At 40.4% G+C, this 22,418-nt stretch overlaps 1 protein-coding gene and 1 pseudogene across 1 annotated transcript in view; both read left to right on the top strand.

Moving 5' to 3' along the window:
• LOC106836303 (paired immunoglobulin-like type 2 receptor beta) overlaps window positions 1-15,221 on the top strand; it is a 39,657-nt gene extending 24,436 nt beyond the window's left edge. Inside the window, exon 6 of the mRNA XM_070484323.1 lies at window positions 14,276-15,221. The gene's annotated coding sequence lies outside the window, so the exon portion shown is untranslated. The remainder of the gene's footprint in view (window positions 1-14,275) is intronic.
• Window positions 15,222-21,574: 6,353 nt separating this feature from the next.
• Window positions 21,575-22,379, top strand: LOC106827806 (NXPE family member 3-like; annotated as a pseudogene).
• Window positions 22,380-22,418: the final 39 nt, after the last annotated feature.

The following is a 22,418-nucleotide window of genomic DNA, read 5'->3' as shown; positions in this document are numbered from 1 at the left end:
ATCAATCAACTGGATATAATAGACATCTATAGACTACTTCATCCAACAACAATGGAATACACATTTTTCTTAAGCTCACATGGAACATTCACCAAGACAAACCATATTATAGGCTTCTAAACATACTTCAACAAATTTAAAAGTACAGAAATCATACAATGTCTGCTCTCAGACCACAATGGAATTAAACTGGAAGTCAATAATAGAAAGATAACTGGAAAATTCCAAAATACGTGATGATTAAACAGTATACTTCTAAATGACACATAGGTCAAAGAAGAAATCACAAGAGAAGTTTGGAAATATTTTGAACTAAATGAAAATGAAAACACAACATATCAAAATTGTGAGATGCAGCAGAAGCAGTGCTTAGAGGAAAATTTATAGCATGGAATGCACTTATTAGAAAGGAAGAAAGAGGGGCTGGCCCCACAGCTGAGTGGCTAAGTTGGCGCGCTCCGCTGCAGGCGGCCCAGTGTTTCGTTGGTTCGAATACTGGGCGCGGACATGGCACTGCTCATCAAACCACGCTGAGGCAGCATCCCACATGTCACAACTAAAAGGGCCCACAATGAAGAATATACAACTATGTACTGGGAGGCTTTGGGGAAAAAAAGGAAAAAAATGAAATCTTTAAAAAAAAAAAAGGAAGAAAGATATAATATCAATAATCCAAGTTTCAATCTTAGGAAACTAGAAAAAGAAGAGCAAATTAAATTCAAAGCAAGCAGAAGAAAAGAACTAATAAGAATTAGAGCAGAAATCAATGAAACTAAAAACAGGAAATCAATAGAGCTAATTAACAAAACAAAAAGCTAATTCTTTGAAAAGATCAATAAAATCAACAAACCTCTAGCCAGTCTAACTAAGAAAAGAAGAGAGGGGACAGATTACAAACATCAGGAATAAAAGAGGGGATATCACTACAGATCACATGGACATTAAAAGGATAATAAAGGAATATTAGGAAAAAGTATATGCCCACAAATTTGATAATCTAGACAAAATGGACCAACTCCTTGAAAGGCACAATCTGCTAAAACTCACACAACAAGAAAGAGACAATCTGAGTAGGCCTATATCCATTAAAGATATTGAATCAATAATTAATAACCTTCCAAAACAGAAATTACCAAGCTCAGATGGGTTCACTGGTGAATTCTATCAAACATTTAAGGAAAAAATTATACCAATTCTCTGCAATCTCTTTCAGAGGCTAGAAGCAGAGAAAATACTTCCTAACTCAAACTATGAGGCCAGCATTACCTTAATATCAAAACCTGACAAACACATTACAAGAAGAAAAAAAAAACAGATTGTGGGGCTGGCCCGGTGACACGGTGGTTAAGTTCACACGTTCCGCTTTGGTGGCCTGGGGTTCACCAGTTCAGATCCTGGGTGCGGATATGGCACCACTTGGCAAGCCATGTTGTGGTAGGTGTCCCACATATAAAGTACAGGAAGATGGGCATGGATGTCAGCTCAGGGCCAGTCTTCCTCAGCAAAAAAGAGGAGGATTGGCAGCAGATGTTAGTTCAGGGCTAATCTTCCTGAAAAAAATAAAAAACAGATTGTATCTCTCATGAACAGTGATGTACAAATCCTCAAAAAATATTAGAAAATTAAATCCAACAATGTACAAAAAAAAATTGTACACCATGTACAAGTAGAAGTTATCTAAGGCATGCAAGTCTGGTTTGCTTTTGAAAATCAATTAATGTAATGCATAATATCAACAGACTAAAAATGAAAAATCACATGATCATATCAATAGGTGCAGAAAAAGCATTTGACCAAGCCTACACCCATTCATGATAAAAAAAAAAAACTCTCAGTAAACTAGGAATAGAATGGAACTTTCTCACCTTGATGAAGACTATCTACAAAAAACCTACAGCTAACATCATACTTAATGGAGAGAAACTCAAACCTTTCCCACTAAGATCAGGTACAAGGCAAGGATGTCACCTCTCACCACTCTTTTTCAACATTGTACTGGAAGTCCTTGATAATGCAATAAAACAAGAAAAGGAAATAAAATGGCTACAGATTGGGGAGGATTTCATAAAACTGTCTGTTTGAAGATGATGTGATTGTCCATGTAGAAAAATTGAAAGACTTGACAAAAAAGAATCTCCTGGAACTAATAAATGATTATACCAAGGTTGCAAGAGACAAAGTTATTACATAAAAGTTAATTTCTTTCCTATATACCAACAAGGAACAAGTGGAATTTGAAATTAAAAACACAATACCATTGACATTAGCACCCCCAAAAATGAAATACTTAAGTATAAAACCAACAAAAGGTATACAACATCTATATGAGGAAGATTACAAAACTCTGATGATTGAAATCAAATAAGAACTAAAGAAATGGAGAGGTAATTCATGTTCCTGGATAAGAAGACTCAAGATCACCAAGATGTCAGTTCTTACCAACTTGATCTATAGGTTCAATGCAATCCCAATAAAAATTCCAGCAAGTTATTTTATGAACATTGGCAAACTTAATCTAAAGTTTACATAGAGAAGCAAAAGACCCAGAGTAGCCAACACAATATTGAAGTACAAAGTTTGAGGACTGACCCTAGCCAACGTAAGACTTACAACAAAGCTACAGTAATCAAGATGGTGTGGTATTGATGAAAGAATAGACAAGTAGATCATTGGAACAGAATGGAGAGCCCAGAAATAGATCCCCATAAATATAGTCAACTGATCTTTGACAAAGGAACAAAGGGAATATAATGGAGCAAAGATAGTCTCTTCAACAAATGGTCCTAGCAAGGACAACAGGATGGTCACGTGCAAAAAAAAAAAAAAAAGAATCTAGAACACAGACCTTACATTCTTCACAAAAATTAACTCAAAATGGATCATAGATCTAAATGTAAAATTCCTAGAAGATAACATAGCAGAAAACCTAAATTATCTTGTATGGGATGACTTTTTAGTTCTTTTTCTTTCTCCCCAAGGCCCAGTACATAGTTGTATATCCTAGTTGTAAGTTCTTCTAGTTCTTCTATGTAGGACACCACCACAGCATAGCTTGATGAGCAGTGTGTACATTTGCACCCAGGATCTGAACTGGCGAACCCCAGGCTGTCAAAGTGGAGTGCATGAACTTAACCACTGTGCAACCAGGCCAGCCCCTGGTGATATCTTTTTAGATAAAACACCAATGAAATACATGCAACACCAATGATCCATGAAGTAAATAATTAATAAGCTGGACTTCATTAAAATTAAAAACTTCTACTCTGCAAAAGACAACATCAAAAGAATTAGAAGACAAGTCACAGACTGGGAGACAGTATTTGCAAAAGACACAACCGGTAAAGCGCCTGTTACCCCAAATACACAAACAACTCTTAAAACTCAACAATAAGAAAACAATCCAATTTAAAAATGGGCCAAATACTTTAACAGACACCTCACCAAAAAATATATAAAGATGGCAAATAAGCATGTGAAATGATGCTCCACATCCTATACCATTAGAGAAATGCAAATTAAAACAACAATGAGAGGCACTACACATCTATTAGAATGGCCCAAATCCAGAATACTGACCACACCAAATGCTGGCCAGGATGTGGAGCAACAGGAAATCTCATTCATTGCTGATGGGAATGAAAAATGGTACAGCCACTTTGGAAGACAGTTTGATGGTTCTTATAAAACTAAACATAAGATCCAGCTATCACACTCATTGGTATTTACCCAAAGGAGTTTAAAACTTATATCCACACAAAAACCTGCGCACTGATATTTATAGCAGTTTTGTTCACAATTTGCAAAACTTGGAAGCAAACAAGATGTCCTTCAGGAGGTGAATGGGTAAATAAACTGTTTACATTCAGACAATGGAATATTATTTGGCACTGAAAAGAAATGAGGTAGCAAGCTATGAAAAGACATGGAGGAATCGTAAATGTATATTACTAAGTGAAAGAAGCCAATCTGAGAAGGCTATATACTGTTTGATTCCAACTATATGACATTCTGGAAAAGGAAAAACCATGGAAACAACAAAAATATCACTGATTGCTGGGGACAGGGGTTGCCAGTGGGGCGGAAATGAATAGACAGAGCACAGAGGATTTTTAGGGCAATGCCAATACTCTATATGATATTATAATGATGGATATATATCATTATACATTTGTCCAAACCAATGGAATACACAACACCAAGAGTGAACCTCAGGTAAACTACGGTCTTTAGGTGATTATGACGTGTCACTGTTAAAGAATATACCATCCTAGTGAGTGACGTTGATAATAATGGGGGCGGGGGGTGCTATGTATGTGTAGGGGCAGGGGATATATGAGAAATATCTGTACTTCTCTCCCAATTTCCTTGTAAACCTAAAACTGCTCAAAAAGATACAATCTTTTAAAAAAACTATCAGAAATTTAAACAGTCAGTAGTTATTTGATATATGAAGGAATTACTGGTATTTTCTTGAAGTCTGATGATGGTATTGTAGTTATGTTTTTTTAAAGGTTTTTTAGTATACACTGCGTATAACAAGCACACTAAATACACAAAATACAATGTACATCTAAGTATACATGGTGTATGCGTACTGAAATGTTCCAGATAAAATAATATGATTTCTGGAATTTGCTTTAAAATAATATGTGGTTCCACACCTAACTGAACTAGAGAAAAAAGAACAAATGAAGCCCAAAGTCAGCAGAAGGAGAGAAATAATAAAAATCAGAGCAGAAATAAATACTATTGAAATGAAAAAGGCAGTAGAAAGGATCAATGAGACAAAGAGCTGGTTTTTTGAGAAGATAAATAAAATTGACAAACCACTAGCCAGACTTACAAAGAAAAAAAGGGAGAAAGCTCAAATAAACAAAATCAGAAATGAGCGAGGAGAAATAACAATAGACTCTGCAGAAATACAACAGAGTATAAGAGAATACTACAAAAAACTATATGCCAACAGAATGGATAACCTAGAGGAAATGGATAAATTCTTGGACTCCTACAATCTCCCAAAGCTCACTCAAGAAGAGGCAGACAATTTGAACAGACCAATCACAAGGAAAGAGATTGAAACAGCAATCAAAAACATCCCAAATAATAAAACCCCAGGAGCAGATGGCTTTCCTGGGGAATTCTACCAAACTTTCAGAGAGGATTTAATACCTATCCTTTTCAAGCTATTCCAAAAAATTAGGGAAGATGGAACACTTCCTAACACATTCTATGAGGCCAACAGCACGCTGATACCAAAACCTGACAAGGACACCACGAAAAAAGAGAACTATAGGCCAATATCACTGATGAACATAGATGCAAAAATTCTAAACAAAATTTTGGCAATCAGAATTCAGCAATTCATCAAAAGAATCATACATCAGGATCAGGTGGGATTCATACCAGGGACACAGGGATGGTTCAACATCCGCAAATCAGTCAACGTGATACACCACATCAACAAACTGAGGAATAAAAACCACATGATCATCTCAATAGATGCAGAGAAGGCATTTGACAAGATCCAACAGCCATTTATGATAAAAACTCTGAACAAAATGGGCATAGAAGGAAACTACCTCAACATAATAAAGGCCATATACGACAAACCCATAGACAACATCATACTCAATGGGCAAAAACTGAACCCCATCCCCATGAAAAGAGGAACGAGACAAGGATGCACTCTATCACCACTCTTATTTAACATAGTACTGGAGGTCCTGGCCAGAGCAATCAGGCAAGAAAAAGGAATAAAAGGAATCCAAATAGGGAGGGAAGAAGTGAAACTCTCGCTGTTTGCAGACGACATGATCTTATATACAGAAAACCCCAAAGAATCCATTGGAAAACTCTTAGAAGTAATCAACAACTACAGCAAAGTTGCAGGGTATAAAATCAATTTGCATAAATCAGTAGCAGTTCTATACTCCAGTAATGAACCAACAGAAAAAGAACTCAAGAATACAATACCATTCACAATCGCAACAAAAAGAATAAAATACCTCGGGGTAAATTTAACTAAGGAAGTGAAGGACCTATATAATGAAAATTACAAGCCCTTTCTGAGAGAATTGGATGACGACATAAGGAGATGGAAAGACATTCCATGTACATGGATTGGAAGAATAAACATAGTTAAAACGTCCATTCTAATTAAAGCAATCTACAGATTCAACGTCATCCCAATCAGAATCCCAATGACATTCTTTACAGAATTAGAACAAAGAATCCTAAAATTCATATGGGGCAACAAAAGACCCCGAATTGCTAAAGCAATCCTGAGAAAAAAGAACAAAACGGGAGGCATCACAATCCCTGACTTCAAAACATACTACAAAGCCACAGTAATCAAAACAGCGTGGTACTGGTACAAAAACAGATGCACAGATCAATGGAACAGAATTGAAAGCCCAGAAATAAAACCACACATCTATGGACAGCTTATCTTTGACAAAGGAGCTGAGGACATACAATGGAGAAAAGAAAGTCTTTTCAACAAATGGTGCTGGGAAAACTGGAAAGCCACATGTAAAAGAATGAAAATTGACCATTCTTTTTCACCATTCACCAAAATAAACTCAAAATGGATCAAAGACCTAAAGGTGAGACCTGAAACCATAAGGCTTCTGGAAGAAAACGTAGGCAGTACACTCTTTGACATCAGTATCAAAAGGATCTTTTTGGACACCATGCCTTCTCAGAGAAGGGAAACAATGGAAAGAATAAACAAATGGGACTTCATCAGACTAAAGAGCTTCTTCAAGGCAAATGAAAACAGGATTGAAACAAAAAAGCAACCCACTAACTGGGAAAAAATATTTGCAAGTCATATATCTGGCAAAGGCTTAATATCCATAATATATAAAGAACTCTCGCGACTCAACAACAAAACATCAAACAACCCGATCAAAAAATGGACTGGAGACGTGAACAGACATTTCTCCAAAGAAGATATACTCATGGCCAATAGGCACATGAAAAGATGCTCATCATCGCTGACCATCAGGGAAATGCAAATCAAAACTACACTAAGATATCACCTTACACCCGTTAGAATGACAAAAATATCTAAAACTAATAGCAACAAATGTTGGAGAGGTTATGGAGAAAAAGGAACCCTCCTACACTGCTGGTGGGAATGCAAACTGGTGCAGCCACTATGGAAAACAGTATGGAGATTCCTCAAAAAACTAAAAATAGAACTACCATACGATCCAGCCATCCCACTACTGGGTATTTATCCAAAGAGCCTGAAGTCAGCAATCCCAAAAGTCCTGTGCACCCCAATGTTTATTGCAGCACTGTTTACAATAGCCAAGACGTGGAAGCAACCTAAGTGCCCATCAACAGACGAATGGATAAAGAAGATGTGGTACATATATACAATGGAATACTACTCAGCTGCAAAACAGAACAAAATCATTCCATTTGCAATAACATGGATGGACCTTGAGAGAATTATGTTAAGTGAAATAAGCCAGCGAGAGAAAGATAATCTGTGTATGACTCCACTCATATGAGAAATTTAAAACTATGGACCAAGAACAGTTTAGTGGATACCAGGGGAAAGGTGGGGTGGGGGGTGGGCACAAAGGGTGAAGTGGGGCACCTACAACATGACTGACAAACATTAATGTACAATTGAAATTTCACAAGATTGTAACCTATCAATAACTCAATAAAAAAATGGTAAAAAAAAAAAAAAGAATGGCTGATTTTCATTCTTTTACAAGTGGCTGTCCAGTTTTCCCAGCACCATTTGTTGAAGAGACTTTCTTTCCTCCATTGTAGGCCCTCAGCTCCTTTGTCAAAGATTGGCTGTCCATAGATGTGTGGTTTTATTTCTGGGCTTTCAATTCTGTTCCATTGATCTGTGCATCTGTTTTTGTACCAGTACCACACTGTTTTGATTACTGTGGCTTTGTAGTATGTTTTGAAGTCAGGGATTGTGATGCCTCCAGCTTTGTTCTTCTTTCTCAGGATTGCTTTAGCAATTCGGGGTCTTTTGTTGCCCCATATGTATTTTTGGATTCTTTGTTCGATTTCTGTAAAGAATGACATTGGAATTCTAATTGGGATAGCATTGAATCTGTAGATTGCTTCAGGTAGTATGGACATTTTAACTATGTTTATTCTTCCAATCCATGTACATGGAATGTCTTTCCATCTCTTTATGTCGTCGTCGATTTCTTTCAAGAAGGTCTTGTAGTTTTCGTTGTATAGATCTTTCACTTCCTTGGTTAAATTTATCCCAAGGTATTTTATTCTTTTTGTTGTGGTCGTGAATGGGATTGAGTTCTTGAGATCTTTTTCTGTTAGTTCGTTGTTAGCATATAGAAATGCTGCTGATTTATGTATGTTGATTTTATACCCTGCAACTTTCCTGTAGTTGTTGATTGTTTCTAATAGTTTTTGTATGGATTCTTTGGGGTTTTCTATATATAAGATCATGTCATCTGCAACCAGCGAGAGTTTTACTTCTTCATTGCCTATTTGGATTCCTTTTATTTCTTTTTCCTGCCGAATAGCTCTGGCCAACACCTCCAGTACTATGTTGAATAAGAGTGGTGAAAGTGGGCACCCTTGTCTTGTTCGTGTTCTCAGAGGGACGGGTTTCAGTTTTTGTCCGTTGAGTATGATGTTGGCTGTGGGTTTGTCATATATGGCCTTTATTATGTTGAGGTACTTTCCTTCCATACCTATTTTATTGAGGGTTTTTATCATAAATGGATGTTGAATTTTCTCGAATGCTTTCTCTGGATCTATTGAGATGATCATGTGGTTTTTGTTTCTCATATTGTTAATGTAGTGAATCACGTTGATTGACTTGCGGATGTTGAACCATCCCTGTGTCCCTGGTATAAATCCCACTTGATCATGGTGTATAATCTTTTTGATATATTGCTGTATTCGGTTTGCCAAAATTTTGTTGAGGATTTTTGCATCTATATTCATCAGTGATATTGGCCTGTAGTTTTCCTTCTTTGTGTTGATCTTGTCAGGTTTGGGGATCAGGGTGATGTTGGCTTCATAGAATGTATTATAGAGTACTCCATCTTCCTCTATTTTCTGGAACAGTTTGAGAAGGATAGGTATTAAATCTTCTTTGAATGTTTGGCAGAATTCTCCAGAGAAGCCGTCTGGTCCTGGACTCTTATTTTTGGGGAGGTTTTTGATTACTGTTTCTATTTCTTTACTTGTGATTGGTCTATTTGGATTCTCTATTTCTTCCTGATTCAGTTTGGGTAGGTTGTATGAGTCTAGGAATTTATCCATTTATTCTAGGTTGTTCAGTTTGTTGGCATATAGTTTTTCATAGTATTCTCTTATGATCCTTTGTGTTTCTTCGGTATCTGTTGTGATTTCTCCTCTCTCGTTTCTAGTTTTATTTATTTGAGACTTCTCTCTTTTTTTTTTAGTAAGTCTGGCTAAGATTTTCTCGATTTTGTTAATTTTCTTGAAGAACCAACTCTTAGTTTCATTGATCCTTTCTACTGTCGTTTTTGTTTCAATATCAGTTATTTCTGCTCTAATTCTTATTATTTCCCTCCTTTTACTGACTTTGGGCTTTGTTTGCTCTTCTTTTTCTAATTCCGTTAGGTGTCGTTTGAGATTGTTTATGTAAGGTTTTTCTTGCTTATTGAGGTGAGCCTGTATTGCAATGAATTTCCCTCTTAGGACTGCCTTTGCTGCGTCGCAAATAATTTGGTACTGTGTGTTTTCAATTTCATTTGTCTCCCGATAGTATTTGATTTCTTCTTTAATTTCTTCAATAATCCATTGTTTGTTCAGTAGCATGTTGTTTAGTCTCCACATTTTTGGCCCTTTCCCAGCTTTATTCTTGTAGTTGATTTCTAGTTTCATAGCATTGTGATCAGAAAAGATGCTTGATATTATTTCAACCCTCTTGAACTTATTGATGCTTGCTTTGTTTCCCAAGATATGGTCTATCCTTGAGAATGTTCCATGTGTGCTTGAGAAGAACGTGTAACCTGCTGTTTTTGGATGAAGTGTCCTATATATATCAATTAGGTCCATCTGATCTAATTTTTCATTTAATTCTATAATTTCCTTGTTGATTTTCTGTCTGGATGATCTGTCCATTGGTGTTAATGGGGTGTTGAGGTCCCCTACTATTATTGTATTGCTGTTGATGGCTCCTTTTAGTTTTGTTAATAGCTTCCTTATGAATTTTGGTGCTCCTGTGTTAGGTGCGTATATATTTATAACTGTTATGTCATCTTGGTGGAGCGTCCCTTTTATCATTATATACTGCCCCTCTTTGTCTTTCTTTATCTGTTTTGCTTTGAAGTCTACTTTGTCTGATATAAGTATGGCGACACCTGCTTTCTTTTGTTCATTATTAGCTTGGAGTATTGTCTTCCACCCCTTCACTCTGAGTCTGTGTTCGTCTTTGGGGCTGAGGTGTGTTTCCTGGAGGCAGCATGTTGTTGGGTCTTGTTCTTTGATCCATCCTGCCACTCTGTGCCTTTTGATTGGAGAGTTCAATCCATTCACGTTTAGTGTGATTATTGAAACGTGGGGGCCTACTGTTGCAATTTTATCACTTGTTTTCTGGTTCTTTTGCATTTTGTCCTGATGGAGAGCTGTTACTTTGTGTTATTGACCTTCTGCTTATCTCCTTTGTTTTGGATTTTGTAACCCCTTTCCTTTTTTTGATTTTTCAGGAATGAGTTTCTTCCTGAGCAATTCTTGAAGGGGAGGTTTTGTGGTGATGAACTCCCTTAACTTTTGTTTATCTGGGAAAGTTTTTATTTCTCCATCGTATTTGAAGGATATTTTTGCTGGGTAGAGTATTGTTGGCTGCAGGTTTTTGTCCTTCAGAGTTTTGAATATTTCATTCCAATCTCTTCTAGCCTGTAAGGTCTCTCCTGAGAAATCTGCTGATAGCCTTATGGGGTTTCCTTTGTAAGTTATTTTCGTCTGCCTGGCTGCCCTTAGTATTTTCTCTTTGTAGTTGACTTTTGCTAGTTTCACTGCTATATGTCTTGGGGTTGGTCTTCTTGCGTTAATAAAGTTTGGAGATCTATTGGCTTCTGTCACGTGAAGTTCCATCTCTCTTCCCACGTATGGAAAGTTCTCAGCTATTATTTCTTTGAACAGGCCTTCTGCCCCCTTCTCCTTCTCTTCTCCCTCTGGTATACCTATAATCCTTGTGTTGCATCTCTTAATTGAGTCAGATAATTCTCGGAGAGTTTCTTCATTTCTTTTTAGTCTTAATTCTCTCTCCTCCTCTGCCTGCAGCATTTCTATATTCCTATCCTCCAGATTGCTAATTCTGTCCTCCATATTATCGACCCTACTGTTCAGAGAGTCCGGATTTTTCTTAATCTCCTCCATTGTGTTCTTCATCTCCAATATTTCTAATTGGTTCTGCTTTATAGTGTCAAGCTCTTTTGTGACATAGCTCCTGAACTCATTGAGTTGTCTATCTGAATTCTCTTTTAGGTCGTTGAGTTTTTTCATAATGACAGTTTTGAAATCATCGTCATTTAGGTTATAGATTTCATTATCTTTGGGATTGTTTTCTGCATGCTTATCATTTTCCTTCTGTCCTGGAGATTTAATATATTTTTTCATACTGCTTGATGGCGTGGATTTGTGCCTCCACATAGGGATAGAGTTTAGTCGCTGCTTCCACTTGTTGCGACTGGTGTGGGGGAGGGACAGCTTTTTAGACTGCCCCAACTAGGAAACCTGTCAGCTGTTACTGACTGGGCCTGGACCCCTCCTCATAGTCACAGTGGCCCTGTGGGGTCCCTCGTCAGTTGTGGGGGCAATCGCAAGGGGGCCTCAGGCTGCTGGTACCTACTGCTACAGCCCACCTAGACGCACACCCTCCTTGTGGTCTGCAGCAGTGTTGTGGGCTTTCCCATCAGCCAGGAGCAGGATCACCTATAATCTCTGATTTGTCCCTAACAGAGCCCACCAGATCACACTTGTCCACTATAGGTCCCAGCAGAGCTATGGGTATCTTCTGCAGTCTGTCGTTAGCTCACCTAGCTGTGCTACTTTTGCCCCAGGGCCTTCCCACCTTGCGAATGCCAGTCGGGACCTCTCCACTAGTGCTGTGCAGAGGCTTTCACTGAGGCTGCTGTAAGAACCTGGAGTTCCCCCCGGGCTACGTAGCCATTTCACTGGAGCTCTACTCTGCCCCACTTCACTCTCACGGGATCTCTGGGAGCCCCTTGCCTCGTCTGGGACACGGCCAGAGTCCGTGGGCCTGGCAGTGGCTTGTAAGCTGCTGCCTTGTGGGGAATTCTGCCCTAGGGAGCTTCCCGGTGTTCCGAATGCTGGGCAGAGCCTCCCTGCCAATGGTGTGCAGCGGCCCTCCCTGCTGGGGGGATGTGGGACCCTGGAGTGAACCCCTGGGCTGCAGAGCCGGGTGTTGGAGCTCCACCCAGTCCCCAAGTGTGTCCATGGGATGTCCAGGCACCCCCTGCAGCGACCCGTGCACTGGAGACCATGAGCCCAGCGGCAGCTTGTGGTCTGGAGCCGACCCGGGGGATCGGCCCACCGGGAGCTTCCCTTTGTCCTGGATTCTGGGCGTGTCCTCCCTGCTAATGGTGAGCAGAGGCTTTCCCTGCCAGGGAGGTGCAGGATCCCCGAAGCCTTCCTCTGCGCTGCAGAGCCAGGCGCTGGAGCTCCAAACGTGTCCTCAAGCATGTCTACGGGAAGTCCAGGCGCCTCCTGCACTGAGCCGTGTGCCAGAGACCGTGAGCGGTCTGGTGCTGTGCCAGGCCTGCCAGGAGCTTCTCTTTGTTCTGGCTTCTGGGTGGGGCCTCCCAGCTAATGGCAAGCAGAGGCCTTCCCTGCTGGTGGGTGTGGGACCCTGGGGAATTCCCTCTGGGCTTAGGTGTGATCGCGGGGGGCTTGGGTAGGAGTGTTGTCACCTGTTTCCACCGTCGCTCTGCTGGTGAGTGCACACTCCTGCCCTTGGTGTGTGGCGATGCTATGGGGGAGTCCGCTGGAAGAGAGCCTCCTGCAGGAACTAGGCTGTCCGGAGGTTGGGGGTCAGGGTTCGGAGAGTTTTCACTTATTTCCACCTCCTCCCAGGGGGAAGTCCGTCCGCCTTCCGATGTGTACTAGCATGAGACTTTTAGGTGTCTTGAGATGCTATCTGGATATCCTTTGTTAATCGGTGAATGTCCAATTAGTTGTAGATTCAATGGGGGAGAGACAAAGAAGACCTCTCACTCCACTATCTTGGTCCCACCCCCTTGATCAATAATCTTTTGATAGAAAGCACTGCTGATCAAAATATTGTCTCTCGGTGCCAGAGTGGTTGTTGCCTGCCCTGGGTCCATCATGTCCCTTAGTGTTAAGCTTTTACTTTGTAGTAATGAAGTTTTCTATCTCCTTGTGAGTCGGTTTGTGCACAGTTATCTAGAAATGTGTCTATTCTGCTTAAATATTGAAATTTGTTGCCACAGACATATTATCATTTTTGTATCTGCATCAGCTATAGTTATGTCTCCTTTTCCATTTCTGAAATTGGCCCACTCCTGATTTCTCTCTTGTTATTTGAGAATTCTTGTCAGAAGTTTGTTAATTGTGTGAGTCTTTTCAAAGAGCCACATTTTGGCTTTATCTATACTTTCTATTTTATGTTTGTTTTCTATGAATCTGCTCATTTTGTCTTTATTATTTACTTCTTTCCACTTTCTGTGGGTTACTTGCTCTCCTTTTTCTAACTTTTTGAAATAGATATATAGCTCAGACCATTTCAACATTTTTTCTTTTCAAATAGAAGCATTAAGGCTATAAAGCTTCCTCTAAGCACTGCTTTAACTGCATTCCCCAAGTTACCATGTGGTCACAATGTTACCTGATACCCATTTGGATTTCTGCTTTGATTCATGCATTTTTAGAATTCTGTTTCTTAATTTCTCCAAATGACTTTGTCTTGTTATCTTTTTGTTATTGCTTTCTGCAGGGGAGATGGAGATGTTGGAAAGCAAGAAGGCCATTCTTACAAGAAGGCAGAGATGATACCATTATTTTTTTTAACTTGGAAAAAAACCTATAGACATAAAGTTTTCCTTAAGGAAGAACAGTTTTTACCTTCAAATAGATGAGATAGTGACTCAGACACCAGGCTGATGAGTGACAGACAGCCTGGTGCTGGCAGGACAGAAATTCTGGGTCCTACCTGGCAGAGGGGACTAGCTTTGATGAATGGAAATCTCCTTCTGAGAACAAAGTGAGGGAAACACAAACCACTGATAGATTCTTCCTTCTCTACCCACAGATCTTCTGTATCAAGATGTCCTGATCTGACAGCACCATGCCTCGGCCCCCAGGGCCTCACCCTGCCTCTACATCTGCCTCCAAGTCCACAGAACCTTCCTCCCTCTTGGACCTTCTCCCCCAAGAGCTCTTGGATCTGACCCATCTTCTCTACTGGCCTCCAACCCCAGGGGATGAAGGGGACCTTTTGGCCTCCACCAGCCCCCAGACCTCCACCTACCACCTGAGAGGTCCTGCCCAAGCCAGCTGTGCCCTGGGAGGATTCCTGGAGGTTATCCTTGTGGCCAGAGACCACCAGGGCAGACCCAAGACCCACAGTGAGGATCTATTTTGGGCACAGCTGCTGACTCCTGATGTGAAGGTTGGATCCCTGGGGATGTCCAGGTTCTGGAGAATGGCACATACCTGTTGTCCTTCCCTCTGCTCTGGCCTGGAAATGCTCAGGTGCAAGTCAAGCTGTTCCACTCCAACAAGGCAGTTGGAATTTTTTGGAGAATCTGAAGAAAGCAAAGGGCCACAATAGATTTCATGAGGTATTTCCAGGGAATATGAAGATAGGTCAATAGAAAGTACCAAAACTGAAATACAAGGGCAGAGAGAGAGAGAACAGAACGTGAAAGAACTTTTGGTAAATACTCAAAGGTCTAGGATATGGGTAATTGGAATCCCAGGAGGAGAAGAGAGAGAAGAGTTGTGCAGAAGAAATATTTGAAAAGACAATGGGTAAAAAATTTCTAAAAATATAAACTATTAACCCACAGATCCAAGATATTGAGTAAACTCCAAGAAGAACACACACACACACACACACACACACACACACACACACATCCCCTTAAACAAATCACTTTTAAACCAATGTAAACCAAAGAGAAAGAGAAAAATCTTCAAGGTAGCCAGAGGAAAAATATGGCAACTTACATCAAGAGGAAGAAAGATATGAGTTACAACAGAATTACAGCTTCAGGTAAGAGGCTAAAAGAAAATGGAATGACATCTTTCAAGTGTTAAAGGAAAAAGCTACCAACCCAGAATTCTATACTCAGTAAAAATGCCTTTTTCTGACAAACCAATGCTGGGGAGGATATGGGGTAACTGGAATTCTCAAACACTGCTGATGGGAATGCAAAATGGTACCGCCATTCTGGAAACAGTTTGGCAGTTTCTTATAAAATTAAATATTACACTTACTATACAACCCAGAAATCATACTCCTGGGTACTTGCACCAAAGAAATGAAACCTATGCTCATACACAAAAGCCTGTGCATGAGTGTTTATAGTGACTTTATTCATAATCACTCAAAACTGGGAACGACCCAAATATCCTTCAAATACAACACCAATATAAACAAATTGATACATCCTTACTGTGGAATACTACTCAGTAATAAAAAGGAACAGACTACTGTTAGATTTAACAACATGGATGAATCTTTAACATATTGTGCTAAGTGAAAAGAAGCCAAACTCAAAAGGCCACGTATTCTATGATTCTATTTATATGACATTCTGGAAAAGGTAAAACTCTTTGAAAAGGAAACAGATTAGTGGTTGCTGGAGTCTGGAGATGGAGGGGGAGAAACTGACTACAAACGATCATGAGGGAAGTTTTTAGGGTCATGGAATTGTTTTATGTCTTAATTGTACTTGCAATTACACGACCATATATAAGTGTCAAAAGGTATAGTTATGACACTACAAAGAGTAAATTTTACTCTATGCAATTATACCTCAATAACACCAAAATTTTTTTAACGACAAAGATATTTTTAATATGTTTAAATCCATTGATAATCTGTCAACTTTTAAGGAATTATCAGAGGGAAAAATCTTAGTGAGCCTGGGAACCCAGAGACGAGGGTGGTAATAGACCACTGAAGCTTACTTTCCCCTTGGGGGCATTTGCCAAACTCAGCAAACTTGAGATGGGTGTTCAGGAAGCCAAGAGCAGGAGACAATGTGGGGAGCCTTGGACAATGTGGGTAGTCTTACAAGAGATTGCACACCGGCGTAAAGCCAGGGTCTCCAAGTTCTACACCTTCAAACTGTGTGAACTAGAAACCACCACCCTACATCTAACCAGAAGACAGCAAAGAACCTGACTGTCGTGGACGGACCATGGTCCAGAGTGGTCAGAAAAATGTCTTCCTAGAGAATTGATACCCACAAGCCAGCCCTCAGGTGGATGTGCAGCCCAAATTCACAAACCAGAGTGGTCTGGAAAATCTCAGGCTGTGTTAGCTTAACAGGGTCTGGGAACTTATTGGCCTAGATTTTTGGCAGAAGCAAATGCTAATTTCTTTACAGAATCCCATTATTGCCTGGGATTCTTTCATGCCAGTTTTGTAACCTCTGAATCCAGTACCAAATTAATAAACAAGGGATCTTGTTTGTGTCACATTTAGATTAACCATAAGGTGTTAATACTAATAGAGGTAACTTACCAAGAACAAAACACATTTATGACTTAGATCCATTATCTGTTTTTTTACATTCTTTGTGGGCTTAAAACCATCTTTCCCATTGGTTACTTTTTGATCTTCCTCTTTCCAATTTCTTCTTTTATTTTTTTTGCTCTTGTTAGCAGCTTCAGCTTAACTTGTCATTCCAATGTCTAATATTAAATTAACTCTGACTCGTGCTTCTGTTTTTATTCTTTTTCCACCCAGCTTTATTGAGGTATGATTGACAAATAAAAATTGCATACATTTAGGTTGTACAACATGATTTCTTAATGTGTACAATATGATGACTTAATATATGTATACATTGTGAAATGATTACCACAGTCAAGCTAATTAACCCATTTATCACCCTCACAGTTACCATACTCTCATGTGTGGCAAGAACAAAGATCTCCTCTCTTAGCAAATTTCAAGCATGCAACGTGGTGTTATTAACTTTAATCACCAGGCTGTACATTAGATCCCCGGAAATCATTCATCTTATAACTGGAAGTTCGTACCCTTTGACCAACATCTCATTTCCCCTACTCCTCAGCCCCTGGAAGTCACCATTTCATTCTCTGGTTCTATGAAGTTTTTTAGATTCCATGTATAAGTTAGACCATACAGTATTTGTCTTTCTGTGTCTGGCTTATTTCACTTAGCATAATGTCCTCCAGGTTCATCCACATTGTCACAAATGGCAGGATTTTCTTCTTTTTTAAGGCATAATAATATTCCTCTGTGTGTTTCTACATACACACACATATATCTCACATTTTCTTTATCCATTCATCTGTTAATAAACACTTAGGTTGTTTCCATATCTTGGGTGTTATGAATAATGCTGCAATGAACATGGGAGTGCAGATATCTGTTTGAGATACTGATTTCATTTCCTTTGAATATATACAAGGAAGTGGGATTGCTGCATCCTATTGTAGTTCTATTTTTAATTTTTTGAAGAAAGTTCACACGATTTTCCATAATGGCTATACCAATTTACACTCTCACAAGCAGTGTACAAGGGTTCACTTTCCTCCGCGTCCTCTCCAATACTCACTGAATCTTGTCTTTTTTATAATAACCATCCTAACAGGTATCAAGTGATATCTCATTGTGGCCTTGATTGCATTCCTCTGAAGATAAGTGACACTGAGCACCTTTTCATGAACCTGTTGGCCGTTTGTATGTTTTCTTTGGAAAACTGTCTTTTCATGTCCTTTGCCAATTTTTAAATTGAAGTATTTTTATTATTTGGCTATTGAGTTCTTTATATATTTTGGATATTAGCTGCTTATGAGATATATGGTTTGCAAGTGTTTTCACCCATTCCATAGGTTACCTTTTCATTTTGTTGATCGCTTCCTTTGCTGTACAGAAGCTTTTTAGTTTGATGTAGTCCTGCTTGTTTATTTTTGCTTTTGTTGCCTTTGCTTTTGGAGTCATATCCAAAAAATCATGACCAAAACAGATGTCAAAAAACTTTTTCCCTATGTTTATTTCTAGGAGTTTTACAGTTTCAGGTCTTACATTTAAGTCTTTAATCCATTTCGAGTTAATTTTTGCATATGGTGTAAGATAAGGGTACAATTTCACTCTTTTGCATGTGGATATCCAGTTTTCCCAACACTATGTCATTATTCATAAGACTGAGTACTATATGTGAAAATGAATTACAGCTATCCACAATAAATGAATAAACCTCAGGATCATAATTTTAAGTGATAAAAAGAAAGTTGTAGAAGAATATTTACAATATGATTTCATTTATTTTAAGTTCGAAAACATACAAAAACAATCCTTGTGTAGAAATGCAAACACATTTGGTAAGACTACCAAAAAATTCAAGGAAATAAAGAACCCCATTCAAGATAGTGGTTGCCTCTGAGGGGCCAGGAAAGTAATAGGATTGGAGAAAAACATAATGGAGACTTCAAAGTAATGATAATATATTTTTCTTAAATTGGGTGGTGAGTATGTTGCATTATGGTTCTTCATACCTTTTAGTCTAGAGATGTTCTCGTGACCAATCAACAACAAAAAATTTTATTTAAGGTGCGTGAAGAGAAAGAAGAGCCCCCAGTATGGACTGAGAGGGAAGTGGGCAGTAAGTGCAGAATGGAGCAGTGTATGGTCAAGGAAGCCAAGGGGGCATGTAAGTTTCAAGAAGGAATGTCAAGTGCTACTAGGCAGTCAGGTAAAATGAGCACTAAGTGTCCTGTGGAGTTGGCAATTATGACGTTCATGAGCAACTTCGTCCAGAGCCCTTTCAGTGGAGTGGTCAGAGTGGGAGCCAGACTGAGCAAGACAGAGAATGGAAAATGCTGAAAAGGAATCAGCAAGGATATAAAGAAAATGTCTAGTAGGAGAGTGGGGGACTGCTTCTCTTCTGGAGGTGAGCCTGGGTGCAGATGCTGACAAGATTTCTGGTAAGGTGTCTTGAAGCAGAGATGGCTGGAACAACGGTCTTTGCTTTCTCTGTGAAGTTAGAAGTGCTTCCTCCTTCTGGGGCTGAGGAGGGAATGGTGTGGCGTGATTGACAGGACTGCCTTGGGGAATGGGAGAAGGCATAAAAAATTTGCCTTTAAGACTATCTACAACTGGAGATGGTGAACATTTAGCATCACCAATTCATGCACACACCCAATGTGGTAGATTGCAACCACGAAAATCTCCACAGATCCTTTACAGCTCCTTCCATCTAGAGCTGGAAGCTATCTCCTTATTCCTGAATCTGGACTGTCGTTATGACTTGCTTTGACCAACGGAATGTGGTGTAAGAGATATTGTGTATTTCTGAGCCTAGACCTCAACTGGCTTTACAGCTCCTGCTCCAGCACTGGGAACGCTTCTGCCATCATGTGAAAAAGCCTGAGCTGGCTTATTGGAGGTTGAGAAACCATGCAGAAAGGGCCCTCAGCCATCCCACCAATTCCAACTGAGGCCCCTGATGCATGAGTGAGGCCATGATAGACCACTCACCTCCAACCGAGACAGTCAGATATAAAGTCCAGAATTGTAAAAAATAATAAACGTTTGTGGTTTTAAGTCACTAGGTTTTGGGGTGATTTGTTATGCAATAAAAGCTAATTGGTACACCATTAGTTCACTCGACAATTTTTAAAGCACACTCATAACTGCCTGGTTATTTCTAGTCATTTTCCTTTTATCTGAGTTTTCATCCTCTCCTTGATCCTTTTAGAATGCAAACTCAAGAAAAAATTTCTCCAAACAAGCTCATATGTTTCCTATTACTAGAAAAGGAAAACTATAAAACATTATTTGTGAGTGTGTATTGCTAGGAGGTTTAGGGCCAAATATAGTTTTCAGTTTCAGGAAGTGTCCTGATAAAACTCCCAAGTTCCTGATAAAATTATCTTTGCCTTCTACCTAGTTTCTAATCTCTCTTTTAATCTTTAATTATACTATATAGTATGCATATATCTATGGTGGCCACTTGGAATCCTTTTTGGAAAAAGGAGTAGTTAAAATTACGAATAATATTCTCGTACCTGAACTCAGGCTTTCAGCCCCTCACCATCACCTTCATTCTTGTCACAGACACTTGTCTCTTCAGGAATGTGACAAAGCTCTCCTTCGGATTCTTTCTCTGATCCACAGCCAGATGGCAGCCAAGAGAGGCAGCAACTTGGGTGAGTGCATCTGGGATACTTAGGGGTAGAGGTTAGCCCACCTGGAGGGTTCTGTCCATAACTGAGATTAGCCTCTCCCTGCAGTGGTTAAGGGATGGGCAGTGGAGTCTGGAAGCCTGCATTCACATGCATGCTCTGACATTTACCAACTCACTTCACTTGATTTTCCCATCTAATGTTAAGAGGATGGTTAAAGTATATGCATCTGGCACAGAGCAAACACTCAAAAATTGTTAGCTCTTTTTACTAATTTAGCCTGTTCCATTTTTCCCTTTCCTATAGCCATGTCCCTGTGGCGCCTGTGCAGCTCTGAGTTCCTGGTCCCAAAATTCTCTGGCTTCTATCACTGAGATGTGCAGTGCTCACTGTCCTGCTCTGGCCACTCCTCCTCCACTGTTGACAGCATCCTGGGCTGCCTGACTGACTGCTCATCCACATGGTGGGGGAGCACTTCGGCAGTGGTGGGAGTATCTGAAGGAGGGTGCAGGCGTGTCTGGAAGGCAGCAGGCAGTCCAGCCAAACTGCAGCGGAGAGTCTGCCTTGAGGAGGACTGAGTGAGAAAGTTTGGGTTATTCTGCAGGCCTTGTGGAGCCATTGAACATTGCAAGTAGAGGAATCTAATCATATGGGTCAAGTTTTCTTAAGAGCTTTCACAAAAAGAAGCTTGAAAGAAACTTCTAAGAGGACAATCGCTCTGAGCCCAGTCTCCTAATATCTTAAGCACTGCTTTCCCTGTCATCAACCCTTCTCCACACCGTCCTCACTGCCTCCCTGTAATGGATCATTTCCACCAGTGTTTGCATCCATTCAGGACTATTCTTGTTGTAAGTAACTGAAGACACAGTTAAAGCAGCTCCGGGAGGAAAGGAGTTAATTGGCCCAAGTGGCTAAAGAGTTAAGTAGTGTATCTGGCTTTCAGCAAAGACTGAAGCTGGTCATCAGGTCTGTTTCTCTTAACTGCTCACTTCTGCCCCCTTCTGTTTAGCTTCATTCCTGGTCTCCATTTGGTGGCCCAGCAGCAATGGGCTCTTCCAAGAAGGTGGCAAGATGACCCATCCTCCCATGTCTGTCTTGCAGGAAAGAACTTGACTTTCTTCCACTAGCTCCAGCAAAAACCCTCGGATTATCAAGACTGGACTAGTTTAAGTGACCCATCCATCCTGAGGACAATCAGTGGGGCCAAAGCGATGTGTTGCTCTGGATGACGAGGCCTGAGTAATGGGCAGAATATCCATGTTCTGGAAAGTACGTCGAAACTGGAATTTTTGTTTGTACAGGTTGAGTGCATAGCTCTAAATAACCAGCCCTCTCCTCTGTCATCCTCCCCATGGCCCTGAAGCTGGTGGATCTACATGCCAGATATCAGATGGGGCCCCTGATGGCTGTGGAGATCACTCGGGGCATAGTGCTACACTGGCGAGCCCACAGCTGGCCCCTGTGCTGCTCTGCACACCAGGAGCCTCTCTGCGCTCCATGGTCTGGGAGACTGGTGACCAAGCTGGGGGCCCCTGCATGTGGTGGTGCTGGCCCTGGGTGCCCACTGCACCACCTTCCCCACACCCATCTTTGTGCAAAAAATGGCAGGGACTCAGGTTGCTGCAGCTGCACTGCTGGCCCAGGAACCCCGTACTCTTGTGATCATCAAACTGGCCAACACTGGCTACCAGTCTGTGTATAGCAGTGACTAGTTCACCTGCCAAATGAATTGGCTCCTCTCAGGTGCCTTTGCTGACCTCCATGTGGACTTTGTGGATACCTGGGAAATGACCTCCAGGCTGGCCCTGCCAGACAGCATCCACTCAAGGCCACTCATCATCCACAATGAGGTGGACTTCCTCCTGTCCTTCATCTGCACCCCCTGAGTGCTTCTGCAGGTACTGGGCTGGGTGGGTGGAGAGCTGGGGCAATGATCAAGCCTGGAAGCCCTTCCCCTCAGCTGACTGTACCTCTTCTCTTACCTCTATCTAATGCACAGGCAAAAAATCAACCAGCAAGAATTGGGATGTGGGTGGTGGCAGGAGAGGGAAGCCTGGCAGTGGTCC

This window comes from Equus asinus, chromosome 14 (genome assembly GCF_041296235.1).
Source record: "Equus asinus isolate D_3611 breed Donkey chromosome 14, EquAss-T2T_v2, whole genome shotgun sequence".
NCBI lineage: Eukaryota > Metazoa > Chordata > Mammalia > Perissodactyla > Equidae > Equus > Equus asinus.
This window is presented reverse-complemented; position numbering and strand designations above follow the sequence as displayed.